Below are 10,260 nucleotides of genomic sequence, written 5' to 3'. Positions count from 1 at the left end.
GTAAGTCAACAGCAAGAAACATTTGGGACTGTAACTAAGTATGGCAGTTGTTTCTTTTTGTGAAAGAGAACATCAATTAAGATGGAACCAATATTGATGAGGATACACACGCACACACGACAAAAGAAAAAAAATCCCAATGTGTGAGAGCTGTAGCTTTGAAAACTTTGCCATCAAAATTATATTGGTACCATTTGGACTGGGATTTATACTGGATCAAGAAGGGAGATTGAAAAGCAAAGAGAAAAGCTGACAAAGCCAGCAGAAATAGAATAGATAAAACAAACAGAAACAATGAACATTTCACAGTATGGTATAGATATACATGCTACAAGAGACCAAGCCACCACAAATTATCAAGTTGTTAATGGTGTTGTTGTCTCTAATAATTGCATGCTATGCCTGGAGAAGGAAATGCTAGTTCATGTCCCAAATAAAGTATACTTTTATTAAAAATTCACACAGAAATCTTATCATTCTGAGAAATGTGCTTACTTGAGAAAAGATTGCTTTAACTGTAAAATAACTAGGGTAGTTAGAGGGTCAGGAGGCTGGCTGTAATTTTAATTAGCATTATAAGGTAGTATTGTGATGAAGGTATGATGGGAAGATGGCATTAAAAAGATCAACTGGCAAGGTTTTGCTCATTTTATGCAAAGGTTCACTGTCAATATGAACAGATTAATTAGGAGATAAAACTTCCAGTCCCCACTTCCTCTGGGCCAAACAACTTGGATGAAGACTAAAAATGTGAGGGTGGAGGGTGTGATACAGTATGACAGCCACATTAATAGCATATACGTTGTTTCTGCTTGTCTTAGGAAAACAAGTTTTGTAGAGTTTTTTTTAATTCTGCAACTCTTTTCTTGGTTTTGACAGATAGCATGGCAGAATAATATCAGTGCCTTCCAGAGCTGCTAAATAGGATAATCCACAAGCAATGATGGGGCCTACAGGCAAATGGCTATTCCAAGAATGAAATCATAAGAGCCATCAAACCAAGAAAACAACACCAAACTGAAGAAGAAGAAAAAAGCCACCCACAAATAAAGTATTTCTGCCATACATCAAAGGGGTCACGGACCGCAAGAGGAAACTTTTGAAAAAGCACAACCTACAAAAAGTATTCAGGGCCACCACAGAAATACAACAAATGTTACGGTCAGCAAAAGACAAAAGGGACCTCCTCACCACTGTAGGCATATACTGGGTACCTTACAGTTGTCGCCAAGTATATACTGGAACCACAAAATGCAGCATCCACACCAGAATCAAAGAACATGACAGACACGGCAGACTAAACAACTGGGAAAATCAGCAGTAGATGAACCTGCTCTGAAACAAGCTGGACATGAAATTCGATTTCACAATACAGAAGTACTGGACAACACCAGCAATCATTATGTTAGATTGCACAGGGAAGCCATTGAAATCCACAAACACCAGCAGAGCTTCAACAAAAAAGAAGAATGTCTTAAAACTCAACAAAGCCTGGCTCCCAGCACTGAAAAATACAGCCTTCAAAAGGTCAACAAACTCAACCCTGCCACAAGGACTGTTGATCACTGCACACAAAAGACCAGCTAACGACACCCATCAATCACAGTGACATATCATCTCTCCCCCTTATCACAACAATACACCCAGAACAAAAAGGACGTTGATCACCATAATCATCCAATCTCCTGAAAAAAACAAAAAGCTGATCTTACAGCTATAAATACTCAACTATCCAACAAACTGCAGCAGAGCACAGACAGAGTTCTGACTCCTGTCCTCTGAAGATGCCGGCCACAAAGACTGGTGAAATGTTAGGAAGAAGAAAAACCTTTAGAACACGGCCAAACAGCCCGAAAAACCTACAATAACCATTAGATCCCAGCTGTGAAAGCCTTCAAGAATACAATAATGTCTCTATCAGGCCACTTTCATAGTCTGTCAACGAACTGGCTCTTCTCTTCTCCTTTCAGACACGATCCTTTGAAAGGAAAAGGTGTGTCAGCCTAAGGATGATTATCACCTCCATGCCTAAAAATTAGGACAGAGGTGCATGGGATGGCAGTTGAGGGCAATGGCTTTTTCAGAGCATCACCCTGGGCGTCCATGACAAGTTTACTGGTAAGAGATTGACTGGGCACTTTGTGACTTTCTCCTTTTAAGGGCTTAAATCTGAAAGGAGAAACACTTTTTTTAAAAAAGTGAACTGATTTTATTTTATTTGTTTATGCTAATATAGACATAAATAAACTCAGCTCTTTCTCAGTCTTTTTTCTTCTTCAGTGGGGATGTGTGAGGGGTTTAATTTCAGTATGAGGTTTGTCTTGGTCCATACTTCCTGAACTATGCAAGTTGTGCTCTGGCATTCTAAAACCATGTACACACCTGAAAAGTGCCTATAGAAAAATGCACATTTAAATGTCTGCAAGCCATTATTTAAATTTGCTTTAGGCAACGGGGAGAATATGTTGAAGCAATGTGGACAATTTAAAATATATACAAAAACTAATAACTGCACAGACAGACGGACGGACGGACGGACGGACGGACGGACGGACGGACGGACGGACGGACGGACAGACAGACAGACAGACAGACAGACAGACAGACAGAAAGGAATTGGCAGATACAGCAAACCACAATGAAGGAACCAGACATGAATTTAACAGTCGAGACAGAGGTAAGAAGTGACAAAACATGTTGATGTGGGCTTTATAGAAGCACACATCTTAGTTTCCACATTTTACAAACTTTGGTTTTCAGAAATGTCTCAAAATGGCCAAAATCCTACTAGAGCAATAAAGTTTATGTAACTTTCTCTGTCTAATTTACATAGTGTTGTGGTGTGTCTTACATAATGCTTGGTATGTCTTGGTCGTGTGTTGGCTACGTGCCCCACTGCACAGCAGAAATACACCCTGGCACCTCATCAATTAGCTTCATTTAGCTATAACAAGATAGGCAAAGTATTCTCAAAGGCAAACCTTATGTAAATTCCAATAGGACTCCAGCCAATGTAGATAAATATGTGTAATTTTAGGATCAAATACATTAACATTATTCTGTGGTATGCAAGCTAAAATATCTACAGAAATGCATAATTTATGAAAATATTTTAGTTAAAATATGTTTTTATGAATCTGTTTTAGAGGGATCAGTGTAGGAATGGGATAGAATGTACCTCGAAAGGACTCTATGAAAAATGGTCATGAACTGGAAATAGACTTTTTTTTCTATCCAAAAATCTATCTACATCAGGAGGCCTCTTTTTTGAAAGGATTATCTTTTGCATTCCCATGTGCAAAGGGACGTACATGTTAAGCTCACAAAACTTAGTTCACATCAATTGAACTGAGAAGCTCACTAGCGTAAAATATACTTCAAGAGGCCAAAAAAGCCTTGGAGTTTAGTTTCTACAGTCTGTTCAATTGGGAGAGAAATATCTGTGCAAGAAAGCAGATATATCTCCCCTGTAGAGATCTACAAGGTAAAAATCTAATTCATATCCCAGCTGTTTTTACACTTAACACAGTAATTCCAGAGCAATTATTTTCATAAGCTTCTATCTTCAAAAGTATAATAAGGTGTTTAATCTCAACTACAATGAAGTCAGAATGGCAAATAAAATGTATAAAATAAGTAATTTAATAGGGCTTGTTTTTCTAACGTAGAAGAAGCTGAGTGAGTTTAAATAGTCTAAATAGTCATTACAGTCTGACTGTGATGTGTTCTTCCCTCTACACTTGCTGAGGCATTTCTTCTGTTATTATAATGGTTTCTAGAGCAATAAATTACAGTTGCAAAGCCAACTGCTGAAAAGTGTAGGCGGCTCACACAGCATGATGTAAATCACACTGTAGGGTACCATTTCTTTATAACAAGAGTTCCATAATATTCCACCCACCACAGCACACCTCTACCCCACTATCTAGTGGCTGCTGCAATTGAGTACAGCATGCTGGAGAATGTGTTGTGGAAAGAAAAACCTTTGATCAATAAGGCTAATCAATGGCATGGTCTCATGCTCGTTTACTCAAATATTTGCCCTAGCAAGTTCAGTAGGACTGGTTTCCATATCACTGACTGCTGGATTGCAGCTTGAATGTTCACATGTTTTCTTTGATGCCAGTTGGTTTCAGTGGTACTCCCCAATCGATCTGCAAAAATTTCCATACTATAACAGTTATAAAAATCTGAAGCGATGTTCATAGTGTGCACAAGCAAAACAACGAGACAAAACAACATCCCAAAATCTCTACATGGTTTGATAAAATTAAAAACGAATAATGGACAATAAGTAAAGATAAAATCTAGTTCCCAACCTTTGGTCCCCAGATGTTCTTGGACTAAACTCTCCAAAGTCTTCACTAATGGTCAGGATTTCTAGTCCAAGAACATCTGAGAACCCAAGGTTGAAAACCACTGATCTAGTTAAATTCTTCCAATGAATTCTATTATAAAATAAACTCTATTCAGGCCTTCGTTTTTCTACATAAATAGAGCCCTGCCCCTCCATTCCCAATAATCCTGTGCTGCTCAAGAAAGTTTGGAAAGAAGCTGTAACCATTATCAGGGCTGTTAATCATGTGGCGCAGTGTAACTATGTTCAGCCAAACAAAGTTTCAGCACTTTTTCAGATATTTCCCTTCAACAAGGGAAGGTTGGGATTGGAAGTGGTTGGACTGCTGGTTAGCAGTAAACATGCTGCATGTAAAAAAAAATAAATGCCTGAATAGGGCTTAAGCAATAGTAGTTCAAACATATGGGCTGAAATCTTGTTGTGCAGTTACACAAAAGGTTTTTAATTCTGGAAGTGAATTGCATAAGATGAGATAGACATTTTCTGTTGCATACTAGGTCACGTGACTTGATGTGCAACACATAGTGTACATAGATCGAATGTTCCTAAATATTACTAAGTCCAGATCCAACATAACATATTGATCAGTTCAAGATTATTAGGGAGGGAGAAACACATCTGGGCCATCAATTACTGACCTGTGTTACTGCTTATGATGTGATTTAATGTCTCATGTTCTGCACCAAGGAAACCTCACCGGCAGCAAGAACAAACTTTTCATATTAATCATGGAGGACATTACTACTATTATTGTTACTTTTTCCGTTATAGTTATGAATAACTTTACCCCAATATCTAGGTGTTACAGATAAATTTAGATTCTGGCAGCTGGACTAATATTGTTATCTACGTACTGTATGTTTCCTCTCCATAATAAACATTCATCTTTGTAAGTTCAGAATTTGTCTTTGTAATAGCACATAGAATTCATACTGTGACTGGTACTGAGTGGGATGGTGGTGGAAATCAATAAAAACAGCACGAATAGCCCTTTTAAGTGTGCTTTTGAGAAACTGTGTTTCTTACATTTGAGACTACATTAAGAATATATATTTATTGATCAACTGCAACTGTTTCATGTGAAGCCAATAATGTAATGCTTTGTGGATTCCTCCTGAAGTCACCAGGTTTAATAAAAGTGATGAAAGAGAACATAGCTAAAACCATTAACTACACGTAAGAAATGTCCTGTTCCAGGTGGCATGCCTTTGTATAATTGATTGGGATTCCTTTCAGGGTAATCAGAGGAACCCACAAGAAAGAAATTATAAAATGCAATCTTCAACATAAAAAAGAGACAACCTAACAAGATTCCTTATTGTTTAGAAAGAACACTATCCAGTGGTGACTTTGGCTACACTCAATAATGTCTGTCAGTGGAGTTGATCTCCCCCCTTTGTACAGTTTCCAGTGTATCCTTAAAAAAACTGTTTTGGGGGAGGGCTGGATAATCCTCCAGTGGGTTTTCACTGCCATAGATGTTGGAGTAGGAGATGGACTTGATTCTGCTGATAGAAGAAATGGAATCCAGAATAAGCACACCACTGGATCTTGGCCTGAATGTTAAAATACAGACTGTGAGGAAGCAAATACAATATGTTTATATCATTGAGATTCTCACCTAAAAATCTCAATCTTTTTATGGTGATTTTTTTCTGTGCTGGAGTACAAGCCTTTCATTCTTTTTTGAATATCAGAAAATAAAGTTATAAAATTATCCTATTTATGTGTTTTTCTAGAATTATAAAGCTTAGAGGAAGGCAGTATGTGATTGTTATGAGAATCTGTGATGGGTGGACACCTGGTTAAACAGGATTGTCTTGTGTGGACTGGGTAATGGGAACTGGGTACTAGTTTGCCTCTTAAACCTGGAGGCCCACCTTTCAACATACTTGCCAAGCTCCTTAGAATTCATCCACCTTCAGATTGTCATGATGCTGGATTAGTTGGTCAGTGCAGAGGTTGAGATGGAATCACCCTATACTGTACTGTATTGTTCAGATTGGCATTGCTTGACAATTTTTCATTTTGGTTATTTCAGACTATGTTGCTGGGCAAGATGTCTCCCAGAATCACTCATCAACTCTATGTTGATTAAGCTAGTACATCAACAGCTCACAACCAGTCAAGTAAATTGAGACTGAAATCTGATTAGAAATTTGAGGCATCACCTTTGGGTAAGATAAACGTGATGAGGGCCAGGAACAGTTCTTGCAGCTATTTTGGGGCTCAAAGAAGGGTTGGGATCTCACAATATGATGGATTCAAGACAGTCAGAGAATGGATATCTGCCATTGCAGACTAGTTTAATTGCACCGGCAATGAGAGTTATACATAGGTTAGGTAATGCCATGACACATTTGTATTTGTCATCAACTTGTCTCAGGAAAAAAAACAACTGTAATTTCTCAAATGGTACAGCTTACTGGATGTATGGAATTCTTAATTCCTCCTCCTTCATGGGATCAATTCATAAACAAACAAAAAGCCACTTGTGGCCCTTAGTATCTAACAATCTTGAAGAGTAAGCTTCTCCAGACATAGCATTTCCATAAGGATTGCCTTTCCATTCTTTGTGCCCATAATTAACTAAAACAACAAAACCAAAGATGTAATTTGGCAAAGCGCCTTCTTCCACCCAGTTCTACCTGTATCACGCACTCCAGTCAGGCTGGGCAGCTGAGGGGCCTAATGCCAAAAGAGGCCCGGTGAGAAAATACTAGAAATCAGGCCTTCTCGGCAGTGGGCCCTTGCCTTTGGAACAACTTACCTGTTGAGATCCGCCTGGCTCCCTCGCTGAGGGCCTTTAAGACTAACTTGAAAACATGGCTATACAGGCAGGTATAGCCAGGCAGCTACAGCCATTACCTAGCTTTTACCTCCTTTTCTTCTTTTTCTTTTATCTCCTCCTCCTTCCTTTTCTTTTTCCCCCCTTCTTTTTTCCTTTCCCATCTTGGATTACTCTGGATTTTATCTTAGTTTATTTTTATGTTATATGTAAACCTCCCAGAGTAGACACGTTCAAATGGGTGGTATATAAATCTAACAAACAAACAAAAGGTTGTTGTGGGTTTTTCGGGCTCTTTGGCCGTGTTCTAAAGGTTGTTCTTCTTAACGTTTCGCCAGTCTCTGTGGCCAGCATCTTCAGAAAAACCCACAACAAACATTAGACCCCGGCCGTGAAAGCCTTCGCAAATACAAATAAATAAATGCTGTAAATTTACAGAATATCTGCTTTGGTCTAGTTTTCAAGTTTCATCTTTTCTACAAAGGTTTATAACAGCTCTCTTGTTCCAATACCTTAGCAGAAATAAACCTCAATGTAATTCAGACCTATTCAGACACTCAAAAAAGGTTAATTTGAAATCATGAACAGAAGTGAGTTCTCTAGCACATCCCTCTGCCTATTGCTGTCTCCAAAGCTAGAGGGAGTGTCTGAAGAAGAAAGTTCTTGCAGTTTGAAAATTCTGAAAAATTAGGGTGACAGATTTCATGGAGGGGCTCCATGTGTAGCAGACCAACACTTCTTCAGACTCTCCTTCTAGCCGTGGAGAGAGCACCAGGCATGAAGGAGGTGAAGCTAGAATTATTTCCTGTCTCAAACTTTGAAATTAAGCCCTTTGATCGGCTGAATAGGGTTTCAGCATTATGAAATAACTGTACATCTTCCCTTACATTTACTCCTATTGTTGTACATTTACAATATGAATGGAGCTTTCTTACGCAATGCTTATTAGTGGACTTTATAGCTATAAAACATAAAATTGCCCACACAAAATTTCATTGCAAAGCAATGTGTGTAGCATTCCTAATTTTACTGTTTCATATAAAATGTTCTGATACTCAAGACTCAAGCATTTTTGTTATGCTGTGGTAAGTGCTGTAGCAAACCATCACAATATGTTTTCTATACATGGTGTTATATGGTTTTCCTTGGTTTTCCAATAGTTACTTCTTTTCTCATTAAAGCCACTAATGCTGTGTCTGACGTTGGACAGCAAAGATTATGTATTTCCATCATTATAGTGTAATACTACATTATAGTGTAATACTACATTTAATAGAATGTGTTAACAAAAAAAACACATACTAGTAGTTGTCTGGTATAAGTATGACAATATGAAGTATAAGGTAATGCTAATTGTGCTATAGTATTAGTAATCTCATCATCTTTTTGTGTTAAGGATGAATAAATACCTAGCTTTTAGTATGTAAATTACCAAATTACCACTTTGCAGAAATGGGTCAGGTTACAGATGTAAATGAGGCCTAAAATGTCTCATTAGGTTTTGAATTGCCCTTTTTTGTTTTGTTTTCTAAGCATTATAAATCTTGTAAGCTTTTGAGGTAATTTTCTTGCTTGACTAAGTTGGTACGGTCTTTTCCAATAACAAATGAGCCAAACACTTCTTAGTGCTCATTTGATCTGAAAAGTATTCGGCAAATTGAATAACAGCGGTGGTGTTCACTTTACAGAAAGCAAAACATTATTACAATTTTCCCTTCTCCAACTTTGCTGAGCAGATGGAAGAAAGCATTTCCTACTCCTACCTCTGTACCTCAGAGTCTTTGCCTTCACACATGAACTGAATGGGCACAGAAAGGCGTATTGTGGCCCAACATCAGCTACCATGCAGTTTTGTTACCAGGTTTTCATGAAACATCTTAGCTCAGAAATCTGTCTAATCGGATATTCACGTATTTTGTCTAGATATCCCTTGAGATGTACTAGTGGCTCTGCCAGGTCTTTTTCTCCTAATGCCTTGTCTGAGGTCCAAAACAAATGGAACATAGAGACATTTGTCCACAGAGCTATTCTCTGAAAGAAGTAAAATTATTGTTCAATTATTTGTATTCAGGCGACACTGACAGATAAGGCGGGGAAGTGGGAGAAAGAAGAGCAACTTCAGGGCTAAATTTAATTACTGATCTGTTCTGAGGGAAAGGGCACATGTTTTCACCTTAGTTGTCCAAAATTATTTTGCTATTCCTATTATAGCATTTTAAGTACAGTTGGAGGAAAGGAAGATCCATGGTGGAGCCACCAGTACACCCAGTGTTCAACTGATACATACCAGCTAGGGCAGACAGTTTGGTGAGCCTTTTTAAAGTGTTTTATTTTCTAATCTCAAAGAAAAAAAACAATGCCGAAAAAGGTCCCAATGAATTAGCTATAGAGTATAGGGCTAGCATAGTTTCAGGATGTGCTTGAGAGCATGGCAAGCGGCTAGGATCTCGTGGTTCTACAGTCTCCCTAAAATTATCCAGAATGCCTCTATTCTGCACCTTATTACCCAGGGGGAAGTTGGAAGGTGTTTTCTAAGCATTATTTATTTTGGGAACATTGGAAGACTTCCGCTTGATAGAGAAGGAGGTCTGACTCACCGGGGGCTGGGCATAGAAAATTCTGCCTGAGAAAGATAACTAATTCTGATGAATCAGAAGAGCTTGCCGTAGCCACAAAACAGTATATAGAAGTCTGCCTGTTTTGTTTGAATGACATTTTTCAGGATCTCTTTATTTGGTTGTAAGACTTTTTCTCTTTTGTACATATTTGATAACGACATCTATTATACACTGTGTAAATACATTTTTTAAATGCACATATACAAGTGTATGTCTACATTAAAGGTAAAGGACATTTAGTCCAGTCGTGTCCGACTCTAGGGGGCAGTGCTCATCCCCGTTTCCAAGCCATAGAGCCAGTGTTTGTCCAAAGACAGTTTCCGTGATCACGTGGCCCGCACAACTAGACACGGAACACTGTTACCTTCCCACCGAGGTGGTACCTATTTCTCTACTTGCATTTGCATGCCTTCAAACTGCTAGGTTGGCAGGAGCTGGGACAAGCGACGGGAGCTCACTCTGTCACATGGATTCGATCTTACGACCCTGCAGCACAG

The 10,260-nt window shown here is 38.5% G+C and overlaps 1 protein-coding gene and 1 long non-coding RNA gene across 5 annotated transcripts in view; one reads left to right on the top strand and one right to left on the bottom strand.

Annotated features, from left to right (window-relative positions):
• LOC144589401 (uncharacterized) overlaps positions 1–1,701 on the top strand; it is a 32,209-nt gene extending 30,508 nt beyond the window's left edge. The window contains exon 2 of the long non-coding RNA XR_013545486.1: positions 880–1,701. This is a non-coding gene — a long non-coding RNA (uncharacterized LOC144589401). The remainder of the gene's footprint in view (positions 1–879) is intronic.
• Positions 1–10,260, bottom strand: part of TENM3 (teneurin transmembrane protein 3) — a 1,852,170-nt gene that overhangs the window by 1,096,226 nt on the left and 745,684 nt on the right. The window lies entirely within an intron of this gene.

Source organism: Pogona vitticeps, chromosome 5 (genome assembly GCF_051106095.1).
Source record: "Pogona vitticeps strain Pit_001003342236 chromosome 5, PviZW2.1, whole genome shotgun sequence".
NCBI classification, from domain to species: domain Eukaryota; kingdom Metazoa; phylum Chordata; class Lepidosauria; order Squamata; family Agamidae; genus Pogona; species Pogona vitticeps.
The sequence above is the reverse complement of the archived record's forward strand: the minus strand, read 5'-3'. Positions and strand labels throughout refer to the sequence as shown.